The 5,706-nt window shown below is 44.5% G+C and overlaps 1 pseudogene; it reads right to left on the bottom strand.

Moving 5' to 3' along the window:
* Positions 1-204: 204 nt before the first annotated feature.
* Positions 205-371, bottom strand: LOC137385055 (U2 spliceosomal RNA; annotated as a pseudogene).
* Positions 372-5,706: the final 5,335 nt, after the last annotated feature.

Raw genomic sequence — 5,706 nt, 5'->3', positions numbered from 1 at the left:
CTTTCTCCTTGAACGCCTTCAGGAACGTGATGCATCCCGCCACGTTCCGGAACGTCACGTCAAAGTATCCACTGCTGGGGAAATACTGCAGGCAGAAGACGTCTGTCGCTTGAAATCCACAGCAATCGAAGAGAATTTTCTTGATGAAGAAGGTGCGATCGACCAGTGCATCTCCTTCCTTGTCATTTTCCTTCACGACCACCCGAACGGTGCTCCGCACTCCCTGGCCCGAAGCTCGAAGATTGGTTTTAGCCATTTTGCTCAAAGCTTCCCCAGGATCAAAAGGCAATGATCATGGTCTCTTCTCAATCAAGTAAGCACTGATAAGAACAGATACTACACTTGATCTTAGCCAAAAGGCCAAGAAGGATCTGCAGGATGAACAAAGTGAACAACTCAGATCCTCTTCAAATGATTTGGAGGAGGAAGGTGATGAGGGCACTGCACTACCACCTGCTCACATTACTGTCATGGTATACTTGTGTTGCACCCGTGGACCAATATCAGGAATGTATGTAGTCGCCATTCATCCTGCCTGCCCCCTATCAATCCACCCACACCACACCAGCCCCAGCAATGCAATTGACACTAAGCAGTCCTGCAAATAACCACCCATCCCTCGAACATCACCCCATTGGTCCCTGTTAATTCACGTTTTCCCATTCATCATCTCCCTGCTGCTTTCACATGCGTTCAAGTCTTCTGAAGAAGGAATTTTCCTCCACACAAGATCAGGGGACAGGTTGTTCAACCTTGCTCGTCTAAGAGCGAAGTCCAAAGTACGGAAAGTCCTCATCAGGGAACTCCTCTTTGCTGACGATGCTGCTTTCACATCTCACACTGAAGAGTGTCTGCAGAGTCTCATCGACAGGTTTGCGGCTGCCTGCAATGAATTTGGCCTAACCATCAGCCTCAAGAAAACGAACATCATGGGGCAGGACATCAGAAATACTCCATCCATCAATATTGGCGACCACGCTCTCGAAGTGGTTCAAGAGTTCACCTACCCATGCTCAACTATCACCAGTAACCTGTCTCTAGATACAGAAATCAACAAGCGCATGGGAAAGGCTTCCACTGCTATGTGCAGACTGGCCAAGAGAGTGTGGGAAAATGGCGCACTGACACGGAACACAAAAGTCCGAGTGTATCAGGCCTGTGTCCTCAGTACCTTGCTCTATGGCAGCGAGGCCTGGACAACGTATGTCAGCCAAGAGCAATGTATCAATTCATTCCATCCTCGCTGCCTCCGGAGAATACTTGGCATCAGGTGGCAGGACCGTATCTCCAACACAGAAGTCCTCGAGGCGGCCAACATCCCCAGCTTATACACACTACTGAGTCAGCGGCGCTTGAAATGGCTTGGCCATGTGAGCCGCATGGAAGATGGCAGGATCCCCAAAGACACATTGTACAGCGAGCTCGCCACTGGTATCAGACCCACCGGCTGCTTCAAAGACGTCTGCAAACGTGACATGAAGTCCTGTGACATTGATCACAAGTCGTGGGAGTCAGTTGCCAGCGTTCGCCAGAGCTGGCGGGCAGCCATAAAGACGGGGCTAAAAGGTGGCGAGTCGAAGAGACTTAGTAGTTGGCAGGAAAAAAGACAGAGGCGCAAGGGGAGAGCCAACTGTGTAACAGCCCTGACAATCAAATTTTTCTGCAGCACCTGTGGAAGAGCCTGTCACTCTAGAATTGGCCTTTATAGCCACTCCTAGCGCTGCTCCACACACTACTGACCACCTCCAGGTGCTTACCCATTGTCTCTCGAGATAAGGAGGCCAAAGAACATTCATCATCAAACCACTTAAAAGGTGACTTGTCTCCCAGCAATTAAGAATGAGCAAGACAGGAAAGTAGTGCAAAAGAGTAATATTTACGTGTCTTAACTAACCAACAGAAACTTAACATAACATTTTATCACACACCCATGTGTATAAACTTCCGCATGTACAAAGCCTTACCCTTCCTTTTCCTACTGCTCCTAGGTGAAACAACTCCTGTGGGGCAAGAGTAGAAATAGAGGCAGGCTGCTCAGATCCCTGCTCTGACTGCTAAGATGTTCTTGGCTGATGCAATCTGGGTTTTGGAGCCCCTGAGGGCCCCACCAAATACTGCTCCACCTTCATCTGTGCCAGGGCAGACTTGGCTGTTGGGAGTTGAGGCTGGTGAGTCTTTATTTATTTAAGTCGAGTCTATTTTTGCTAAGTTATTTAATAGTCTAATAAATAAAGGCATGACAGGGCATCTCAATCCCGTGCAGTGCATATCCTGTTCCATGTGGGAACTCCAGGATGCTTCTTGTGTCCTGGACGACCACATGTGCAAGATATGTCATCAACTAGAGCAGCTGGCATCACAGTGGTGCATCCACGAGGCCTTACCTGGTTGTCCTTACCCGGTCTGGCCTCCATGTGACAGCAATGTGGTTAACTCTTAACTGGCCTCTGAAATGGGCTAACAAGCCACTCAGTTGCTCAAGGCCAATTAGGGATAGGCAATAAATGCTGGCCTTGCCTGTGACACTCACATCCTGAGAGCCAATATAAGAAAATATTTCCAGAATACCCCCAGTGCCACGTGCTAGTGAGTATAGAAATAGGAAGATAGAGCAGATGAATGCACGCCTGGAGAGATGGTGCAGGAGGGAGGGCTTTAGATTCCTGGATCTTGGGACAGGTTCTGGGGAAGATGGGACCCGTGCAGGCTGGAAGGGTTGCAACTGAACAGAATTGGGACCAATGGCCATGCAGGGCGGTTTGCTAGTGCTATTGGGGAGGGTTTAAATTAACTTGGGGGTAGAAATCATGAGGTAATATTTGAAAGGAAAAACAAGGTGCACAAAGAATTGGGATTTGCAGTATTGATTAAAGAGAATATTATCATGCTGGAGAGAGAGGATATTCTAGTGGAGTCAAGGACAGAATCAATTTGGTTGAAGCTAAGAAGCAATAGAGATATCATTCCATGACTGAGTGTACTCTATAGACCCCCAACTAGTGGGAAAGATATAGAGGAACAAATTTGCGAGGAAATTACAGTGAAGAGGTGCAAAAATTATAGCGTAGTTATAATGGGGGAGTTGGGTAATCCTAACATAGACTGGGAGAATAATAGTATAAAGGGAAGAGAGAGGGAAGAATTTCTGAGATGTGTGTTCAGGAAAATTTTCTCGACCAGTATGTTTCCAGCCCAACAAGGAAGGTGGCATTGCTGGATTTGATTCTGGTGGGTCAAGTGAAACAAGTGTCAGTAGGGGAACATTTAGGGGACAGTGATCATAGTATCATAAGGTTTAAGTTAGCTATGGAAAAGGACAAAGGGTAAAAATAATTAACTGGGGGTTGGCCAATTTCATTGTGGTGAGAACGAATCTGACCCAGTTAAATTAGAATCAAAGATTGGCAGACAAAACTGTAATCAAACAATGGGTTGCCTTTAAAGAGGAGATATTTCGGGTACAGTCAAGGCACATTCCCACGAGGGGAAAGGTAGGACAAACAAAGCCAGAGCTCCCTGGATGATGAAAGAGCTAGAGAGTAAGATGAAGCAGAAAAAGGGTGAATATGCTAAGTATCAGATTGATAATACAGGTGAGAACCATGCTGAATATAGAAAGTTCAGAGGGGAAGTGGAAAAAGAAATAAGAGAAGCAAACAGAGAGAGTATGAGACTGGCAGCTAACATAAAAGGGAATCTAAAAGTCTTCTATAGGCCTATAAATAGTGGTAAAAGGAGGAGTGAAGGCAATTAGGGACCAAAAAGGGGATTTATGCATGATGGTAAAGGGCATGGCTAAGTTACTAAATGAATACTTTGCATCTGTCTTTATCAAAGAAGAATATGCTGCCAAGGTCATAAGTGAAAGAGGAGGTAAAAGAGATGGGCTAAAAATTGATAAAGAAAAGATATTAAAAAGGCTGGCTGTACTTAAAGTTGATATGTCACCAGGACCAGATCAGACACATCTGTGGATACTGAGGGAGATAAAGGTGGATATTGCAGAGGCACTGGCCATAATCTTCCAATCCTTCTTGGAAAAAGGGGTTGTGCCAGAACACTGGAGAATTACAAATGTTACACCCTTGTTCAAAAAAGGGCGTAAGGATAAGCCCAGCAACTACCAGCCAGTCAGTTTAATCTCTGTGGTGGGAAAGGTTTTAGATATGATGATCTGGTGTTATGATCCCTGGGAGATCAACAAACCAAAAGACTCAAATTTACCAACCGACCCCCAACAGAAAAATCAAATAGGCAAGGTTTGACTTTTATACATTTTATTTTTAACAATCAAACCAAGATCAACGTAAATTAAACCTGAATTAACAGTCAAATCACAGTTAATATATATAGTACAAATTACATGTTCACTATCAGACACAACAAAGATAGAGCTCACTGATTTACTGGACAGTCCGTTCAGCAAATATGGCATCGAACAGCCACAAATTTCTGCAAAACTCTGAACTTCTTTAGGTAGATTTCCAGATCCCATCTTTCAAGATGCAGTCACTGATTTAATGCCTTCGTATCGATAACGAGTGTTGCCGTCTTCCTTCAACATTTTGGTTTTGTCACCTCTCGAACCTCCTCCCTCTGCTCATGACAGTCTTGATGGCGTGGATTCACCAGTATTTCTTTAAGTCACTAAAAGCAGCTGCCGCAACTTGTATTTGCCAATGGCTAGCTCCCAGAATCAGCTTCCAGTCTCAGCAGCTTGTCTGCAAAACAGCCTGCAGCCCGCTTTAACTCTTGAAATCCGAGCTTGGATAGCTCTAGTCACATGCCTCTGGTCAAATTACTCTGTGTCTATCTGGTTCCAACCAGTTCTTCTCCCCAGAAACCTGATGTTTTTAGTTTCACTTGTAAGTTAGGGCCTGTCTCAAAAAAACAAGGTTTGCAACCAGAGTCACTGCACCTAACAGAATCCACCAAGTTCATCTGCTCAGACAACAGTCTGCACACGCTCCTTCACTGGTCTTGCAAACTGCAAACTCCATCATATCAGGATAAAATTAACAGTCACTTGGACATATGTGTTTTAATTAAGAAAAGCCAACACAGATTTGTTTCGGACAAATTGTGTTCAACTTAACTTGATTTGAGTTTTTTTGATGAGGTAACAGAGAGGGTAATGAGGGTAATGCAATTGATGTGGTGTACATGAACTTCCAAAAGGCGTTTGATAAAATTCCACATAAAAGGCTTGTCAGCAAAGTTAAAGCCCATGGAGAAAATTGACAGTGGCTGCATGGATACAAAGTTAGCTGAGTGACAGGAGACAGAGAGTACTGGTGAATGCTTGTTTCTTGGACTGGGGGAAGCTATACAGTGAGGTTCCCCAAGGATTAATATTAGGACCACTGCTTTTCTTGATCTATATTAATGACCTAGACTTGGGTGTGCAGGGTACAATTTCCAAATTTGCATTTGACACAAAATTTGGAAGTATTGTGAACTGTGAAGAGGATAGTGATAGACTTCAAGGTGGAATGGGCAGAAAACTGGCAGATAAAATTTAATGCAGAGAAGTGTGAAGTGATACATTTTGGTAAGAAAAACGAGGGGGCCAATATAAGATAAAGGATACAATTCTAAAGTGGGTGCAGGAACAGAGGGACCTGGGTTTATCCGTGCACAATTCATTATAGGTGGCAGAGCAGGTTGAGAAAGCAGTTTATAAGGCTTACGGGAGCATGGGCTTTA

This window comes from Heterodontus francisci, chromosome 27 (assembly GCF_036365525.1).
Source record: "Heterodontus francisci isolate sHetFra1 chromosome 27, sHetFra1.hap1, whole genome shotgun sequence".
NCBI lineage: Eukaryota > Metazoa > Chordata > Chondrichthyes > Heterodontiformes > Heterodontidae > Heterodontus > Heterodontus francisci.
The sequence above is the reverse complement of the archived record's forward strand: the minus strand, read 5'-3'. Positions and strand labels throughout refer to the sequence as shown.